General features: G+C 44.2%; 1 long non-coding RNA gene across 1 annotated transcript in view; it reads right to left on the bottom strand.

Moving 5' to 3' along the window:
• The window catches only part of LOC144672652 (uncharacterized), a 56437-nt gene that overhangs the window by 23802 nt on the left and 12117 nt on the right, over positions 1-20518 (bottom strand). Inside the window, exon 2 of the long non-coding RNA XR_013574127.1 lies at positions 9974-10080. This is a non-coding gene — a long non-coding RNA (uncharacterized LOC144672652). The remainder of the gene's footprint in view (positions 1-9973; positions 10081-20518) is intronic.

Here is a 20518-nt window from a genome sequence, read left to right as displayed (position 1 = left end):
GGAGCGACAGTCGGGAGATTGAAAACAGCGCGAGAGGATAGTCAGTCGGGAGATGGAAAACAGCGCGAGAGGAGAGGCAGTCGGGAGATTGAGAACAGTGCGAGAGGAGAGACAGTCGGGGGATTGAAAACAGCACGAGAGGAGAGACAGTCGGGAGATTGTAAACAGAGCGAGAGGAGAGACAGTCGGGAGATTGAAAACATAGCGAGAGGAGAGGCAGTCGGGAGATTGAAAACATAGCGAGAGGAGAGGCAGTCGGGAGATTGAAAACAGTGCGAGAGGAGAGACAGTCGGGGGATTGAAACAGAGCGAGAGGAGAGTCAGTCGGGAGATTGAAAACAGCGCGAGAGGAGAGGCAGTCGGGAGATTGAAAACAGTGCGAGAGGAGAGACAGTTGGGAGATTGATAACAGAGCGAGAGGAGAGCCAGTCGGGAGTTTGAAAACAGGCCGAGAGGAGAGGCAGTTGGGAGATTGAACACAGCGCGAGTGGAGAGGCAGTCGTGAGATTGAAAACTGCGTGAGAGGAGAGGCAGTCGGCATCAAAGGAGATATTCTACGATAGAAAAGGAAGCCCTGGGATTGTTACTGGCTCTTAAACATTTTGAGGTATATACAGATTATTGTGTTTTGTCAATAACTCTTTGGCCTTTGTGGAAAAAATTAAGACTCAGAATGACAGACTGTTCCAATGGAATCTGTTAATAAAGCCTTATAACTTGAAGATTGTTCATATTGCTGGGAAGGATAATATTGCTGATGCATAATCAATAATGTAATTTTTGTGGAATTATCAGGAAATCAAGAAAATCTGAGAAATCTGTGCAGATTCTGTATAAGGAGTGAATGACTCAGAACGTGCATGTTTGAATTTTGTTTTACATATATATTTTTATTGTATATATCTTTTCCTGTGCACTTTGCAATGAAATGCATTTGGAAATGGCATTTCATTTCTTAAGAGTGGAGGCATGTTGGGAAACCATGTCTTTAAGAACTATATTTTGTTTTAAAATTTGTAAGGATATTGCATTATTTGGACATTTGAGATTTGACTTGGATTTTTTTTTAAAGAAAGTCCTAAGTTCACCTTGGACTGTGAACAAGCATGCCTTTTCCAAGAAATTACCTGACCAGCATGGCACTTGAGGAGGCGAGCTATTTGCTTATTTGAACTGTGATTACTTTAATGGCTGGAAAAAAAACTGTTTTAAAGGCAAAGGCCCTGGTGATTTACTGGAAATCACCTGATGAAGATGAGCTTTATGTTTTGAACTTGTTATTTTTTAACTCAGTTGGGAATAAACCGAGAAGGGGAAAGTTGCCCAACTTGCAGTCTTCTTGCCTTGCCTGAAGTGCAATGTGGTTATCAGTATCCAGCTAGGATTCTTCATTGCAGTGGAACTTGTCTGTATTTGGAAACCCGAGAAGCTGAGATGAGAGGGAGGTCCCAAGGATTGATCCAGCTCTGTTATCTTCCATGCTGCAGCTCAATTGGTGAGAACTTCCAGCCATTTACTGAGACTAGCGTTCTGCCTTCACACAAGGGAGTACCAGATCAACAGTGTCAAAACCCTGTGAACTTTATCTTTTTCATAATGTTTTTCTTTACCTGCCGATCTCTGCAGAGACCCTATTAGTTTGTCCTTTGTGTGTGTGTGTGTGTGTGTGTGTGTATACGCACATGTGCATACCCTGGGATAGCTGGTTACACTTCAAGATTACAAATTGTGTGTTAACCAGTTCTTGCAATTTTTTTAAAAAGAAGTGTAATAAATCAATCATTCTGAGTTTATTGAAAGAAGTCTGGTTAAAGTATCTTTTATGCTGGGCCTAACAGTAGTGAAGTAAGTAATTGGCCATTTTGGTGAGTGAATTAAACATTTACACTAATGGTGTGACCTGTAGAGTAGTGGGGCTAGATAACTGCACACTCCTCCCATCCCGGTTTAATAACATGAAGACAGATTGCTGGAGATTGAAACCCAAAATGATAGAATTTGTGAGCATGCATGGCATGACTACAGAAAATTTTGCACCAGTAGGTGGCATTAGTGACAACCCAGTAGCTTTGAATGTGTTTACTACTGGTAAAAATCAAAATATAGAGGATTATAAGAATTGTGTATTTGCAGCTGAAGTCTCCCCATCTATGTTCCGTGAAACAGCCAAAAAAAAAACTATTCCATGAGTTATGGGGTCAGGTCAATCGCTAGTAGCGGTAGATGACACAAAACTCCCTCTAGGAGGGATGCTATTTAGGTATGTATCAATTTAAAGGTTTTAATAGAGGTTGTTTAACCATTCCATTGCATAATGTTAATTTAAAACATGGTTTAATTTCTGGTATTGTAGCTATGGGAATTGTGCCGAAGTTGTCTATTAATGGTGTTGATTTTATATTATGGCATTAGCTCACTGGAGATAAAGTCCTGCAGTCTCCAGGGATGTCAGACATCAGTGAAATGGGAAAAGTTGAAAATGTATCAAAAACATCAAATGGCGTACAGAAATCCATGACTATCTGTACTCCTACTGTGAAAGTTACATTTCCAACCAAAGATGTGTCCAAAGATTAGAAACTCAAGCTGCTGAACCTAAAAGAACATTGAAACCTCAGATTAATGACAAAGAACTACGACAGCTGGAAACCAATTGAAGCTGCCTGAGTTAAGCCTGTGGGCAGACCCAATGCCACAGGTGTTAAAGCAGAATGCAGCAGTGGCACTCCAGGCTGATGGAGAAACAAAGGAAGACAGTACTTTAAAATAAAATAACTTGGCTGTAACTAATGCTGATACGGTGGAACTGCAAAGGTGAATCTGAGTTCTTGAGCATAAATTAGAACTTCAGATTGGCGAAGCTATTGCCCCTGCGAAAGAAGAGTTGAGCAAAGGTCATGCTGAGAGGGGAAATGAATTTCAAGCAATTTGTGAACTGGCTAGAAAAGAGCATTTGGGCTTTCTGACTGATGTCCAACGTGGCCTAAACGAGATTCATATAGCAGTGAAGGAGAACCGTGATCCTGAATTTAAACAGGAGGAGGAAGATTCAGTTGTTTGGCTGTCTGAGAATTTTTGTTTACAAGCTTGGACAATAAAAAACCTACGCCCATGAAAAAGAATGGAGACCTGGAGGTAGAACTTGGACCTAGTGGTTCAAAGACTGTGTTTAAAAGTCAACATCTGCTGACAATGTAATATCTGGTTCTACAGAAGAACAATGGGACATATTGAAATCAGATGATAAGGGAAGTTATGAAAGAGGATTTTGTCTCACTTTAAGTTTACAACTCAGGAAATTCAAAAAGCACAGGGATTGTCAGTAATTAACAATGTGTGTTTTGACAAAATTTCTGAGACTGAACCAATTGTGACATCTTTTAAACAAGGACACCAAAAAAAGTACAAACTGCGCAAAGTGGGAAGGGTGATATTCTGTGATGCATAACAGAAGATGAGGTTGCTAGCGTATTCTCATTTATATGAGAGAAAGAACTTTAAAGACTCATATAAGTTGGACATTAAATCCTAACGGTTACATGTGATCGGTGGCGATGGGTTATTCAGTGTAGGAGTGCTCTTGTGGATTATGTACAGGTGAGTTGGGACAAAAGGGATAGTGTTATTGAAAACTCATCATCTTAGTGATGACAATTCATCTTTTGGCGGGGGAGGTGTTATAAATACAAAGTTTATAAGATTGTTGTGTTTTGGGACTGTCTCTTTAATTTTGGGGTAAAATGGAGGAATGAATTGGTTCGGAATTTTGCCCAACAACGACCTTGGAGAGCTTGGTTCTTAAATGTTAAGTGGGATAAACTTCTTTCGAGTACAATCACAGTTCTTGGTTTTCCAGGAGTGGGACATGAACCCACAACCCTCTGATTCAAAGGCGAGGGTGCTATGAACTGAGCCACAGCTGACACCTCCTTAAGTGGGATAAAGGTGTCTTACTGGGAAGAAGCTGTGAAATATGCACACCTGTAAACAATGACCGCAGTAGATTTGCTGACAGTGGATAGACTATTAGTCTCCAAGTCACAGGGTGGGGTTAGTTCTGTCAGGTTTTGTAAATGGTTATACTTTAAACTGTCCATTTAATTCCAAGATAAAATGGAGTTCGGGGTCTAGAGGATAGCTAATTAGTATTTCTACCTGGATACAAGGCCCATGTGATTCATGTTGCCATGGAAATGGGCTTTGTGAAGGGAGAAGTTCATAGGAAGCCATTTTAGTATCAATTTGCAGGATTTTCTTAACATATCCCTGGACCTCATAGACAGGGTGGTCTGCAAGAACATGGGAGAGAGGGAAAGATCAGAAAGATAGTGCAAATGCTGTCCCTGTTGGTCACCACACAAAATGTGGGTGGGGCTCATGCTCAGATTGAAGAGACCGAGTTTGTGAGGATTTAAATGAGGTTGGGAGATGCGCCTATCTTGGCTAGAGGGAAGAATCTCTAATTCATCCTTCACCGTGAACGTTGTTTGGGGATTATATATTACCTGCTGGAGAATGAGAAAAGAAGCAAGTCATTGGGAGCTGAGAATAGTTTTGGACTAGTTCCTGGAGAGCGAAGTTTCTACTTTAGGGACAGAGTAAATTCAAACCATGGAAGGGGATTTTCTGTTGGTTTATAAGCTAAATGGGGAATCTTTTCTGTAGTTTAGAGTATAAGTTTCCTACTGAATATTGTTTATACACTGTTGCTTTTAGTTGATTTGTTACAGTAAAAGTCTTAAAACATGAAATCTTGTTTTGTGATCCTGCCAGAAATTTAAATATCTTTCCAAAAGTTAACGGTCTCTACAGGGATTGTAACAAAGGTGACAATGGAGGGTAAGACAAGTGGAACAGGGAGGATGTTTGGGCGATTAGGCCTCAGCAGGAGCCATGGATGAGAAGATCACCAATGGTGCAAGAATGAGTGTTGATGTTGTTACCCATATGAAATAACTGAGGAAACATTTGCTGGGCCCTTGCAAGAATGTCAGGAGAAACATAGATTCTAACCATGGACATATACATGAGTGATTCCAATATGGGACATCAAGGGGGTTGGAATGTTGAGGACTAGTGATGCATTGGATTAAAGGTGGCTGTGGGGGAGGAGGGTGGTCCAGTATTAAAGATTGAAACACAGACCATGGACAATCCGACATGGGATCTGGAAGTAATGACAAATTGATCCATCAACTTTTGTAGTCAGTGTTTGGCTCATGGCAAACAAAGGGATTTGGTTTGCTAACAAAACAAAACACAGATTAGATGAATGCTGGGACAATGATGACATTTGTCCTGCAAAAGATTTTAAGTGGGGGCAACATAGTGACATGAGCAGGGAATTGATTAGCAAGTAGGAGACAGGGGGAAGGAATAATGAGTATGTACTGTTAAACTGCTGACAGCCAGATGGTGAAGTAGGAAACGAGGCATCAATCTTTTACTTAATACTAGACTTATTTAGAGAATGCAACATTACAAATGTCTGCCTCCTCCCTAACCAATACCCGGGGGAGAATCTTCGGCTTGGCGAGTGGGGGTGGGGCCAGCTCACCAGGGTGTAAAATGACGTGGGGCGACGTCGGGCATGTGTCCCAACATCACCGCGCGTCATTTAGATTTTCAGTTCAGTTTCACATGAGGGGACATGTCATAAAAATTTTTTCAACACTTTATTGAGCTGTTAAAGCTTAAAATTAATCTCCCTGAGGTACAGATTGGCCACTAATTGGCCCGCCCACGTAAAATGGCGGCGCAGACCTGATCGGGGGGCGCCGATCAGGCCTGCGCCCACCCACCCCCACCCCCGCACAACCCCCCACCCTCGATGGGGGGAAAATTGTACCCCCAGTGTCCCAGAAGTCTCTCTTTCTATGTGCTCAAGGTACTCAATCAATCAATGCCTTCCACCTGTATATCCTTAACCTTAATAATACAATTAACATTCCATGAACAGATTCACCTCTTTTCTTTAAATCAAAACTTTATAATATACAAAACAATATTTCAAAATACATCGAATAAAGAGAAAGAGAAAAGTGATTTCCCATATGCTGTACACCTTATCATAATTAAAGATGTCTCTCTTCCAGGACCTATTTTCTTTATATCATTTCTTTGTAAGTTTCTTTTTGTAAAGCAGTTTGACAATTGATGGCTTGCAACAACCCATTTGATCTTGGAGATTATTTTTTCTTCCTGGCATCTCTTTTACACTAGCAAGGTCAATCATTATCCTTTTATCAGCTACACCTTTTTGTCCAATGTATGCTATTCCACAGGGGACAATTATCTTTCTAACATTCAATGGGCAAATGATTCTCAGAACAGCCCCAGTATAGAATTTCCCCTAAAATACTTGACAAGTAAAACCCCATACCTATTGCTTCTACAAGAACCAGTGTTTCCGCAACTAAAGTACCTTTAACCACCCTTTTATTTTCTTAGATTCCCAGGCCAAGGGAATTTTCCATTTTCATCTACCTAGATTATTATAAAACCAGCTGCACTTGAATATCCATCTGAAAGATTGGCATGAGAAGCAGCACTAAAATGACTAATTTCATGTCCTTTGGGCCCCCCAAGGCTGGAAACTTGAGTACACATTTCTCTGTATTTAATTTTTTTCACGTTTTATTTGCCCTTAAAAGATCCTTGACTGTAGTGTGTTTTATCATAGCTTATAGTTCCAGTATATCAAAACTAGCATCCAGTCTTGTCTGAGTGTATAGCCAGTTCAACTGTCCATTCAAGCTTCTTAACTGTTCTGTTTCTTTAGGTGTAATATCATCTTTCTGTGATGAATTAATGCAATTTATCTGCATACGTAATGCTTTCTAAATAAGATTGTTGAGTCAAGGGTACTCCACATCTATTCTGCTTAATGTCTAAGCCTATATATTTAAAGACCTCTGAAGCCTGACTTCTGATCTTAAATTCCGCTTTAATCTTACTTATTAAAAAAAATGCTCAAATTCCACTGAACTCCCCATAGGAATGCATCAACATGTATCATAAAGATGCCTGCGAGTTTCTCTTTGTAGTACCAGTACCGCATCTGGATCTGCTTTCAGTTGAAGACAGATTACTCTCAGCAAGACAGATCGATCTGAGAAATCCGATACCCTCAATCTATCTTTCAATCCATAAATGCATTTGTTTAACTTCCACAGCATCCCTTCTACATTGCTTGCCTCTTTACACAGTTTCAAAAACACCTCTCTGAAATTTTTCTCCCTGAAAATGTGCGGCTTTTATATTGATCGACCTACATTTCCACAAATATGTGGCCAACAGAGCTAAGAAAATCTTCAGGGTTATTTTTCCTGCTGTTGAGAAGTCCAATCTAACATCTTGACCTCTAAGTTGCTCTTTGAAACCTTGAGCCACTAGTCTCGCTTTAGCCTTATCAGCTCTACCTAAGAGGATCTTTCCATACATATTTATCTATATGATAAGGCTGTCTGTTCCCTATCGGCACTTCAGAGTAGGCAGCAAATTCCTTCCAACTATCTTACTCTTTGTTTTGCCTCTCTTATTAATTTATCTTCTAATTTGTTGGCAGCCATCAAATCTTCCTGGTCATAAGGGCTTTACATCTAGTAGTGTTTCTAGATTATTCTGTAGTCCTTGTTCTACTGCATAATCTAGTCAAGCTACTACCTCCACTTGCATTTTGATGTCTCTTCTGGACTACTACTAATGGATCTCTCCCTCCCATGATCAGAGTTTCTGTTGCTGGTATGTGATCATTTCCCAATGCAAGAGTCAATCCCAGGTCCACTATGGGGACTCACACTGTGTTTTCTTGCTTTTCACTCTTTTACCACATTCTGCCAGTCCATTGATCTTACTTCTTGTCCATCATCTTGAACATTTAGCCAACATTTGAACTTGCCAGTAGCTTTCCCTGCTCGCTCTACAATAGTTGCATCCCTCCATTCACTGGACCCTTCTGGTACGTATGTCATTTGAGTACCCAGTCTAGGCAGTTGTCCTTTGGGTTTGACATCCCTGTCCTGTGTGTCAGTATCATTGTGCTGATTGTCATTCGGCCTCTGATCTACCACATTCTGTTCCTCATAACTGTCAAACACTTGAGTATGTGAAGCACAGGGTACCTCATCACTTTCTATTAACTGTTCAGATTCTGAAAGTTTGTAATTAATCCCAATTAACCATGATGAATGGACCTTAATAGTTTTACTAACATTTTGGTAGTAAATAGTTAATATTTCTACTGCCATAAAGCATTCAACTGTGCAGAAAAAAATGGAACTTATTGAAATGGATTCTAGAGCAAGGGGCGTATCACCCAACACAGAAGTAATTTGGGATTCCTCCCATAGACCAATTGATATGGACTTTGCCCTCCAACCATCTGAAGCAAATTCCTTGCATGGACTGCCGAGGGCAGTTGTTAGCCTGCAGTTTGGTTGTTTGGATAGGATCTTATCAAGCATCTCATCGATCACCGTGTGACTTACTTCACAGAGTCCATTGTTGAAAGGAGTTTCAGCTGCGGCGTTCATGACCAAAATGCTCATATTTTCAAACATGTCTCTGAACACGTCTTTAGAAAATTCACCCTCCCCACTCATTGTCAGTCAGAAATTTAGTTGGTGGTCCAAGTCTGGTCCCTATCTATTTTCCCATGACTCTATATAGTCACCCTTTTGCCTTTATCAGGAATGACTGCAGTAAGTATCTGCTTTGAATCTGGTTGCCATGTCTATTTTGTGTAAAATGAAAATGCATCTGTCTTTGCCCCACACCTTTAAATCCATGGCTACTACTTCATTAGAGTCTTATGCTAATGGAACATTTACAATTGGATGTGGCAGAGTTCTCTGATACATTTTACATATGTCACATTTTGCTCTAAATTCTTTGATGAGCCCTGTATTCTCATCATCAACCACACTGGCATCCTTTAGTAGGATTTTTAATCTGTGACAAGAAGGGTGAGCAAATTATCTGTGTAACTTTAAGACAATGTGCTTTTTATCTCCCAGATTCTTTCACCTTTCATTCTTTAACATTCTGATTGGAAGTATCAGGTTTTGTTATAGGAATGCAATAATGCCCTGATTGGGTGAACTGAAGATCCACTGAATTTCAAAAACAATTACTTTATCATGTTCCATGTCTAGTTTAATTTGTGCCTTTTGCATGGATGCAGCAAGGGTACTAGAGGCTACATCAGTACTAATAAAGTGGCATACCCCAGCTATTTTGCATGAAATCACCACTGTTTTCAGAGACATCAATGTGTTGCTGTCCCTGAACCTGAAACAAGTAGAACTTTTATACTCCCTGACCTTACTTTGATTTTTATGGCTGAGTAAATCTAAATAACATTTTAACCAATCTATTCCACATACTGTTAGAGAGCAACCACAATCTAACATGGCACAATTAAATGAATCTGCGACTCACACACTCATTACTGGACTAAAGCTTCTTGTGATGAATACAATTCCCTCAGCCCGATCATTGCCATTCATCTTCAATTCCCAAATTCTCTGTTTCACGCATCACTTCAAAAACCCTGCCGTTCCACTTTGGGCAGTTCATCGCATAATGATATTTTGAGTCACAAAGGCAGTGGTGGAGGTGGTGGCATATGGTGGTATTGTCACTGGACTAGTATTCCAGAGACCCAGGGTAAAGCTCTGGGACCCCGGTTCGAATTCCACCACGGCAGATGGTGAAATTTGAATTCGATAAAAATCTGGAATTAAAAGTCTGATGATGAGCTTGGAACCATTGTCGATTGTCATAAAAACCCATCTGGTTCACTAATGCCCTTTAGGGGAGGAAATGTGCTGGCCTACATGTGACTCCAGACCCACAGCAATGTGGCTGACTCTTAAATTCCCTCTGAACAAGGGCAGTTAGGGATGGGCAATAAATGCTGGCCTAGCCAGCGATGTCCCCATCCCATGAACAAAAAAAACACCTGAATCACCTGTTCCCTGGGCATTCCTGGGGTTCATTCGCCTACTATTGCTGCTCCAATCATGTTGTCTGCTGTGGCATCCAGAGCTGCTTAAAGTGTCTTCATTCTCATCCCTTCTAGGAAAGAAAATATTGACATAGTAGTGGTTCAGCACTTGAAGCTTCAGGAAGAAAAGGATGGTTCTCCAAATGTTCAGGTGGAATGAGCAAAAATTGAATTAAAAATGGGAGGATTAAGTTATAAAAAGAGGAATGAGAATGAGATAGGGATGGAATTACAACAAGAAAAGTTAAACTTGAAGTCGAAAGAGGAATGCAAACACTTGAATTAGAATTCGAAAAAGAAGGGCCCAAAGTTTGTGCATTGGAAGGAAAAGGTGAGGGTAATGCAGAGCCAACACCTCATACTTTCGATTTGGCAAAGAATATTTGCTTGGTACTTAAATTTATTAAGGAAGGAGTAGAAATTCTGCAAAGCTAAAATGGCCTAAAGGAGATTGGCCTGTGCTCCTACAGAGTGTTTTCTTGGGAAAAGCTTTGGAGGTGTACTCAAATCCTTCAGAAGAGCATCAGAGGACTATGACAGAGTGAAGAATGCTGTTCTCAAGGCCTGTGAGTTAGCACCAGACGCCAACAGACAGAAGTTTAGAAATTTGAAAAGAAAACACAGTTTAAACTTTTGTAGAATTTGGTAGAGAGAAGGAAATTGTGTTTGATAGGTGGTATAGATCAATGAACAAGACTGAAAAACCTTAAGGAAGTAATTATTTTGGAAGAATTTTAAAATAGTGTCCTTTTGGGAATAAGGTCCCACCTAGAAGAACATAAAGTTCATAAAATAAAGGATGCTTTAGAAATAGCAGATGATTATGGACTGACTCACCAGCAATATAGTAACAGCCCTATTTTGTAAACCCACAGAGAAACTGGAGAGATAGGGGGTTTAACAGAGAAAAGAAATCTGATTCTAGTGAGGAAGAAGGCCAGGGTGAAAAGACTGGCACTCCTCAGGTGAGTGAAAGAGAAAGTTTGGAGGGTAAGTTTGATTGGAGGGGACCAATACGTTATTCTTGTCATAAAAGAGGACACGTTGAGGTGGAATGTTGGAAGTGGAAAAGCAAACCTGTAGCATTGATACAGTTGCACAGTGTCCCTCCAGAGAATACTGTCCTCATGGGTAAAACTTATGACAAACCAATGGTTTCTCGTGTGTTTACTGATGGAGTAAATCAGGGTGCAGGAAATCATCAAAGATTGCTGTCTAAGGGTGAAGTGTCCCCAGTTTTATCTGGTGAGGCAGGGAAGTTGATGTTATCCTTAGGGATACAGGAGCAGCACGTTCACTAGTGGTGGCAGTTGATATGAAGCTTTCTCCAAAAAGCACACTGAATAAAGATGTATTAATACAGAGTATTGTTGGAAATTGCTTACTCGTTCCTTTGTATAAGGTTAATTTAAAATATGCTTATGTTAATGGTCTTTTTACTATGGGGGGTCGTTCCTAATTTACCAATTGAAGGGGTAGATTTCTTATTTGGAAACAACTTGGCTGTGGATGAAGTATTGCTCTCTTGAGCAAACCTGCCGAGGCTGCTGAAAGCGAAGTTTTACAAGGAAATTTGAGTGATTTGGAAAAACCAATTACTTTGTGTCAACCTGCTGATGACATTGATGTTCTGAATAAGGACATGTTGAAAAAGTCAGAAACTCGGCCTGCTAATGTAAAAAGGACATTGGAGCATCAGCCGATCAGGAAAAGTTAAGGGCCATTCGAGAAGTTTTACAGCAGTCCGAACTAAAAATAGAAAGCAAGTTCAAAGTGTGGCAAAGCAGAGCGAAACAGTACTCGTAGCTAATGACAAGACAAAGGAGAAGCATGCTTTGATGTAAAATGGAAAAGCTGAGTCCAGTGTTAACACTATAGAGCTGCAGGAACAAATACATGCTCCTGAACATAAATTAGAACTTCAGAAAGAGGAAATGACAACTTTTATCAAAATGGAATTGGACAAAGCTCCAGTTCAGTGGAATACGAAGAAACAGGAAGAGATTATGAGAATTTGTGAACTGAATAAAAGAATTATCAAAGTTGCTCAGCTGTATATCAGAATAACCTCAATGAAGTCCTTAAAACATCTAAAGAAGACTACTCAGCAGAAAAATGAACCTGCATTTAAACAGGAGGGGGTGAATTCAATTGTCCTTCACAACAATTCTGATGTTTGGTTGGCTGACACTTATTTCAGAGGCTTAGGCCGGAAGTGCCTGCTTCTGTTGGGCATCATGGTGGCCGTGAGCGGACAATATGGTGAGAAGGCCAAAAATTAGTTTTATGCCGTTGTGAAACCAATTTGCGATCATCCATACCGCCCATCAATGGCGGCCCACGTTTCCCACTGTCCAACATTGGGAACTTAATTTTAATGCATGTGTACCTCATCATTGTGGTTGCATGCCAGAATGATCGTCAAATTTACCACCCATGTCGGCATGACTTCAGAAAGGCGTGGTTTATGTCTGCCTTTAAAAGGCAGGTTTCAGACAGCCGTGAAGCACACAACACACTGGCTATCCAAGTGCTCTCCGGCTTGCATGAAGGGATCATGAGACTTAACCAAGAGAGGTCCTCAGGACCCATATGCTAACCTGCACGTCTCTCTCTTTGATCCCACAGGAAGAGAACATCAGGATCATGAAGCCTGGTGATTTAGCAGTATGCCTCATGACTTACAGGGACCAGAGAAGAAGAAGAGAGCAGCAGAGATGCCTGGCTCAGCAATGGGAGGAGCATCACCCTCAAGGTGAAAATGCGGCAGGGCCTGCTGTGCATGCAGCTGAAGATCCACAGTGAGCCGTCACTGGTAGGCACCTCGCTAGACCCAGGTCTATTGACAGTGCCTGTCATTCCTGCAGATGACTGAGAACCAGTGTCGCCGAAGGCTGTGCATGTCTAGGGAACTAGCTCAGTCACATATGCCACCTACTGCAGGATCTGGTGCCACAGGGACATGGAGGGCATCTACTGCCAATGGCCCTGAAAGTGACCACAGCACTCAATTTTTACACCAGCAGCTCCTTCCAGGGCTCCACAGGTGACCTGTGCAGGATCTTGCAAGCCTCCACGCACAAGTGTATCCAGGAGGTCATGGGCGCCATCTTCGTGAAGGCACAGAACTTAGTGCATTTCGCACTAAGATCAGGAAAGTCAGGAAGCAAGAGTGCTGGGATTTGCCCAGATCTCAGGTTTCCCACAGGTACAGGGTGCCATGAATAGCACTCACGTGGCGCTCAGATCTCTGTGGCAACAAGCGGTCAACTACATCAACCGCAAGGGCTTCCTCTCACTCAGTGTTCAGCTGTCTGCAACCACCACAAACACATCCTACAGGTCTGCGCACAATTCCCAGGGAGCACTCATGACTCCTACATTCTGAGCAGCTCTCAGATCCCTGACATCTTCCAGGGTCCACAGAGGCTGCAGGGTTGGCTCCTTGGGGACAAGGGCTACCCACAGAGGCCGTGGCTGATGACACCCGTGCGGTGGTCTCAGACTGCAGCAGAGTGAAGGTATAACGAGGCTCAAGCTGCAACCCAGGCTTTGGTGCAACAAGCTATAGGCATTTTGAAAATGAGGGTCCGGTGCCTCCACAGGTCCGGTGGAGTACTGCAACACAGTCCACCGAGGGCATCGTGCATCATCGTCGCTTGCTGGGCGCTACATAGCCTGGTGCTGCAACAGTGGAGGGCACCTGGCTGGGGAGGAGATGGAAGAGCTGCATGTCCCCTCCGATGAGAAGGATGTCGACAGGGATGAGAGTGAGAAGGTCCTCGAAGGCGAGGATGCCAGAGATAGGGCCATCGCACTGGCCAGACGAGGCAGGCGTGCTCGTGGGGCCCTAATAGCTGCTAGATTTGTGGAGGATGATGATGAGATGCAGTGAGGACAGTCCTGACATCCTCACCTTGCATCTGTGAAGGTTTGACTCCTGTGTGGCTGATGGCAGCATCTGTAATAAGGCTCCTGTCATGGAAATGCATCAGAGGCCCTAATAGTCGCTCGATTGCAGCAGGATGATGACGACATGCAGTGAGGACACTCCATAGATCTTCATATAGCCTCTGAGAATGTCAGACACCTGTCTGGCCGAGGGAAGCTCGCTTGTGCTCTGTGATCAGAGTCACATCATGGAGAAGCAGCTGCGAAACTTTAAGTGCACCTGATCCTTTGTCTGCCTTCAGCACCTGACCCCTTCAGGAGCACAGGGTCATTGGTCACAGATGCTAAAGAGATGGGGACCAGCCCCACCTTAAAGGTGCTGAGAACACACAGAGAGAATGAGGGAACTCAGTGACACCTGCCCACTACATTCTGGCAGCAATGACCAACACCATCGAGGTGCAGGCGTCAGTAATGTGTCCAGGGAGTGTGAGGCTGGACCATCACTGTGGTCTGAAGGTTACACACTGCACAGGGAAGAGGCCCTGGACTGAGACACCTGCCTTTATCTTGTGCAGAAAGGTTTCACATCTGAGTGACAAGAACACTGTTCATCAGAACAAGGAGCCATAGGCAGGGAGACATTCCTGGGAGTTTATTTACAATAGTGAACATTATGTATAAGTGATTAACCTCCGTGCCCAGGCTGTGCAACTACATCTTCTTAGAGGTGTCAGCTTGGCTCAGTTCATTGCACCCTCGCCTTTGAATCAGAAGGTTGTGGGTTCATGTCTCACTCCCGGAAATCAAGAACTGTGAATGTACTCGAAAGAGTTACATGTGATCTGTTGATAACTCGAAAGAGTTACATCTTCTTAGAGGTGTCAGCTGTGGCTCAGTTCATAGCACCCTCGCCTTTGAGTCAGAAGGTTGTGGGTTCATGTCCCACTCCCGGAAAAAAAAAGTGAAGAACTGTGAATGTACTCGAAAGAGTTACACTGCTCTCTGCCCATCCAACCAGGGGAGATGTTTGGCATAGTGGTAATGTTCCTGGATTAGTGCTCCAGAACCCCAGCCTAATATCCTGAGGACATGGGTTCAAATCCAACCACAGCAGCTAATGGAACTTAACCGGGGTTGAGTTCTGGTCATAAACCAGCTGATCGCCGCCATGTTGTGGTATCGGCTGGTCACTTTGACCCCTCCCATGGACTTTGTCGTAAAAATCCAGAGAATGCTAGTCGACTTCTTCTGGGACAAAAGATTGCACTGGGTCGTTGCTGAGGTTCTGAGTCTCCCGCTTAGGGAGGGCGGTCAGGCGCTAGTGTGCCTATGCACGCAGGTAGCGACTTTCCATCTTCAGACCCTGCAGCGATACCTTTACGTCGAGCCTCCTCCGAGATGGTGTGCCCTGGCGACGTATTTCTTCCGCCAGGTGCACGGCCTGAATTATGACGTGCAGCTCCTGTTTATAGAGCAGAGAGGCCTTGGTGGCTCCTTACAGGCGTTGCCTGTCTTTTACCAGGACCTGACTAAAGTCTGGAACGTGGTCGCCTCGCGATGCAGCTCTCCCCCATCAGGAGTAGCGGCTATCGTCAGAGAGCTGCTGCTCAGGAATCCGCCCCTCCGTCCCTTTCAGTGGCTGGCGGAGAGGAGGGCTATGGCTGCCGGGGTGACCAGGATCGGGGATGTGCTGGGTGGCGGAGGACTGGGCTGGATGCTCCCGCAGGAGTTGGCGCGCCGCGCGTCAGTGAGTGTCCAGGTCGCAGCCGATGCCATCCAAGACCTAAAAACGGTCGTGCTCGGACCCGAAGTCATTTTAGGTCTCGAGGTGGCCCAGGTGCGCGGTGATCTTCCGGCTGAACGTTCCCCTGTTCGGACGGAATTCCACATTGGCCCCAAGCCCCGAACCCTCCCTCGGGTGCCGGTGCCCCGCAATAATATGAGCCGCCTCGGGGACGTGCCATTTGGCACGGCGCGGAGGAGTTTTCTGTACGGACTGCTGCTGCACACCTTCCATTTTCTCGCCCTCGTCCGCCGCCCGGACACGCCCTGGCGTGCCTTGTTGCCGTCCGGCGGCGGAGGCCCCCGATGGGAGGCCCTCTACGGAGGTGTCCTCCCGTTTTCTATCGGGGACCTGGGTTGGAGGGTGTTGCATGCAGCAGTCCCCTATAATCGTAGAATGTGTAGGTTCACGGACTCCCAAGACACCTGCCTTTTCTGTGGTCTTGTGGAGTCCGTGGACCATGTTTACATAGGGTGTTGTAGGCTGCACTCCCTTTTTAGTTATTTAAAAAACCTTTTGTTACTATTTTGTTTGCACTTCAGTCCCACGCTCCTGATCTACGGACACCCGGTGCGGAAGGGGGTCAGGAAGGAGGACCTCCTCGTGAACCTGCTCCTGGGCCTGGCCAAGTTGGCCATCAACAGGTCCAGGCAGCGGGCGATCGACGGGGGAGTCCCGCCCGATTGTTTGTCCCTCTTCCGCGGCTACGTTGGCGGCCGGATGTCCCTGGAAAGGGAGCACGCAGTGTCTGCCGGCACCATCGAGGCCTTCCGTGCATGGTGGGCACCGCGGGGACTGGGGTGTTTTGTTGACCCCTTTAATCACATTTTGGTTTAATGTTTGTAAGTTTCCTTTAAACTTTGTCCTTGGTTTTACAGCTGACCTGAATTAGGGGCTGTGCTTGATTTATCCCTTGTTATTGTTAATTTAGTTAATTGTTTTGACTCGAAAAGAGTTACATCTTCTTAGAGATGTCAGCTGTGGCTCAGTTCATAGCACCCTCGCCTTTGAATCAGAAGGTTGTGGGTTCATGTCCCACTCCTGGAAACCAAGAACTGTGAATGTACTTGAAAGAGTTACATGCGATCTGTTGATAACTCGAAAGAGTTACATCTTCTTAACTTTCCTAACCCTGCAGCTACGTCTTGGTGCTCCCTGGACATCCACAGCAGAGGTGGAGGCAGCCTGCTGACTATGACACCCTGTCTGTGATGACATTGGCATGTGTCCTCTGAATGGCCAAGACTTGGAGGGCACTGGCCTGCTTTGGGTGTCCTACTGTTGGCCAGCTGCACCCTCCTCATCCTGTGGAGCTGGAGCTGCGGAGGTCACAGGAAGAGGGGATTTGGATCGGCCGGATGTTCCTGGAGTCACCTGGGTGGATGGCCCCGGGGTGTCGAGCTGCTGATCCTCCTCCCTATGGGTACCTGACGGCCCCTGGCTGACTCCTTGAGGAGGAGGGGAAGCTGAAGTGGGATCGAGCTGCCCTGCACCCCTCTCACATTGACACTGTTGGGGCCAACTATGGCGATGGAGTTCAGCCCGCGCAGCAGTGCAGGACCGATGTCCATCTGCCAAGCAGCAGCCCAGAAAAAGGACTCTGTCCAGGCCTGAATGCCTGGCCCCATCTACACTGTTTCGACAGGAACCTCTGTACCATCGCCTACAAGACTGATTCATCTCTGTATGCCTATCTCATGATGGAAGTCATCTCCACTGGAAAAGTGAATTATCCAGAATCAGTTTTCAACCTGCTGACCTCTGTAAAGGAAAACACCATTGGACTTTGTTTCTGGACTCTGGACACATGTATAAGAACAGGGAGGTTATGTTGGAGCTGTATAAAATGCTAGTTAGGCCACATCTGGAGTACTGTGTGCAGTTCTGGTCACCACACTATAGGAAGGATGTGATTGCACTGGGGAGGGTGCAGATGCGATTCACCAGAATGTTGCCTGGACTGAAGCGTTTCAGCAAGAAGAGAGACTGGATAGACTAGGGTTATTTTCCTTAGAGCAGAGAAGGTTGAGGGGGGACCTGATAGAGGTATACAAAATTATGAGGGACACAGATAGGGTAGATAGGAAGAAACTTTTCCCCTTAGCGGAGGTGTCAATAATCAGGGGGCATAGATTGAAAGTGTGGGACAGGAGGTTTAGAGGGGAGTTGAGGAAAACTTTTTTCACCCAGAGGGTGGTTGGAACCTGGAACACACGGCCTGAGGGCATGGTAGAAGCAGGAACCCTCACAACATTTAAGAAGTATTTAGATGAGCATTTGAAAGACCATAGCATACAGGGCTATGGGCCAAGTGCTGGAAAATAAGATTAGAATAGATAGGTGCTTAATGGCCGGCACAGACACGATAACTCTATGGCTGTATGACTATGTGAAACAATAATTCTTTGCTCTGTGATCCTTGGCCTGTAAATCTTTCTTTCTCTATCCCTCTTTTACTGTATGAATGAAAAAGAGGCAACATTGTTACCCTCCTCCAATGTTTTGAGTGTGTACAAATAAACTAACCCCCTGAGTTCATCCTATCTCAAGTTTGCTGTGGGGTTATTAATAGAAATTGGATTACACCAAAACTGAGGGGTTGGGAAATATGCCACTGCTTATAAAGGGGAAATCAAAAACACCTTTCTGTTTATGGACAGGTGGCGACAGGAGAAATTAGGGCTGTTTAAATTAAATCCCCTCCTGTCTGTAACACTTCACTGCAGAAAACCCAAAAAACATCCCACGAATACCTGAAAATCAAGAGGTAAAAGGGAGGGAAGAACATAAAACAATCACTCGGGAAAAGGTACTGAGAAAACTATTAGAGCTGTCAAGAAGATACAATAATGTTATTGGAAACTATTTTTTAAAATAGAGTCTAGTGGTGTCTGTGTCTATGGGGAGAATTTTCACCCCGTTGGGGGGGTTGTGTGGGGGTGTGCGGGGGCGGGCGTGGACCCAATCAGCGCCCCCGATCAGGTCCGCGCCACCATTTTACGTGGGTGGGCCAATTATGGCCCACCCAGCGTGACGTGCGCCCAGAAGCACTGAGCGCTCCCTGTGCCTCAGGGAGATTAATTTAAGTTTTAAAAATTTAAATAAAGGAAAGAAAAATTGTAAGACACGTCCCCTCATGTGACAGTGTCACATGAGCTGGGACATGTCAATGAATTTTTATAAAAATTTTTATTCAATTTATAAAAACTTCATGAAACCTTGTCCCGCCCGTGGATGAGATTCCATGAACAAATGCAAAGGCCGCCTGGGCTCTTCACCTGCCCGACAACCTTAAAGTTGGACGGGCAGCTCCGTTTATTAGTTTAATTGAAAGTTAAATGGCCTTAAAAGGCCTTTGACAGTTTGGCGGGTGCGCAGTTGAACTGGCTGTGCGCCCGCCGAATTGAAAATGTGAATGACATGCGGTGTCGTTGGGACGCCCGCTCGACATCACCGCGCATCATTTTATGCCTCGGCGAGCGGGCCCCGCCCTCGCTCGCCAACCCAAAAATTCTAGCCGTGTGAGTGTGTGTCTTAATTGGATTAAAGCCAGCTGGTCTGGAGGCTTTGATGTATAGAGAGAAGTAGGTTTGAAATGGTAATTAGGTAAACATGGGGAAGTTCAGAAACACAGGTGTCAAGGGAGCAATTTGCATTTTTAAATAAAGCATTCAAAACAATGGGTGAAATCTTGCACCTAGCTAGAAGACGCCAAGCAATGTGTTTATTTTGTTCAGCTTACTAATAAAATTGGTGGAATTAAAGGATGTTATTGTTAGAAGAGGTAAAGTTAAAAGCCTAGTGATACAATGGAAAATTTATTTTCAAAGAGAAAGATATGTATATAAGGTTAACTTGCAGGTTGAGTCGGTAGTTAGGAAGGCAAATGCAAAGTTGGCATTTATTTCGAGAGGACTAGAATATAAAAGCAGGGATGTGCTGCTGAGGCTTTATAAGGCTCTGGTCAGACCACATTTAGAATACTGTGAGCAATTTTGGGCCCCGTATCTCAGGAAGGATGTGCTGGCCCTGGAGAGGGTCCAGAGGAGGTTCACGAGAATGATCCCAGGAATGAAAGGCTTAACATATGAGGAACGTTTGAGGACTCTGGATCTATACTCGATGGAGTTTAGAAGGATGAGGGGGGGATCTGATTGAAACTTACAGAATACTGAAAGGCCTGGATAGAGTGGACGTGGGGAAGATGTTTCCATTAGTAGGAGAGACTAGGACCTGAGGGCACAGCCTCAGAGTAAAGGGAAGACCTTTTAGAACAGATATGAGGAGAAACTTCTTTAGCCAGAGAGTGGTGAATCTATAGAATTCATTGCCACAGAAGGCTGTGGAGGCCAGGTCATTGAGTGTATTTAAGACCGAGATAGATAGGTTCTTGATTGGTAAGGGGATCAAAGGTTACGGGGAGAAGGCGGGAGAATGGGGTTGAGAAACTTATCAGCCATGACTGAATGGCGGAGCAGACCCGATGGGCCGATTGGCCTAATTTCTGCTCCTATGTCTTATGGTCTTATGTATAAAGGAGAAAGGAGATTGTGTGTAAGGCAGAGGCATTTTAAGATCCAATAAATGTGAGAAGCCTCCAGCCTGTAAACCTCAAATCTGTCTGCGAGGACCCAGGGCTGAAAGAAACTAATTTTGAATGTGACTGTCCAGGGTGTGCTCTGCCAAGTGTCTCTTTAAATCTATGAGATTTGCCGTTGCCTTAACAGTGGTGTAACTGAGAGTCAGGTTAATTAGGGTATTTTTGTAGTTATTATAGTAGTAATTTTGTAGACGTATGTATGTGTTTACAATCTTTCTTGTATTAACAAATG

This window comes from Cetorhinus maximus, chromosome X (assembly GCF_964194155.1).
Source record: "Cetorhinus maximus chromosome X, sCetMax3.hap1.1, whole genome shotgun sequence".
NCBI classification, from domain to species: domain Eukaryota; kingdom Metazoa; phylum Chordata; class Chondrichthyes; order Lamniformes; family Cetorhinidae; genus Cetorhinus; species Cetorhinus maximus.
This window is presented reverse-complemented; position numbering and strand designations above follow the sequence as displayed.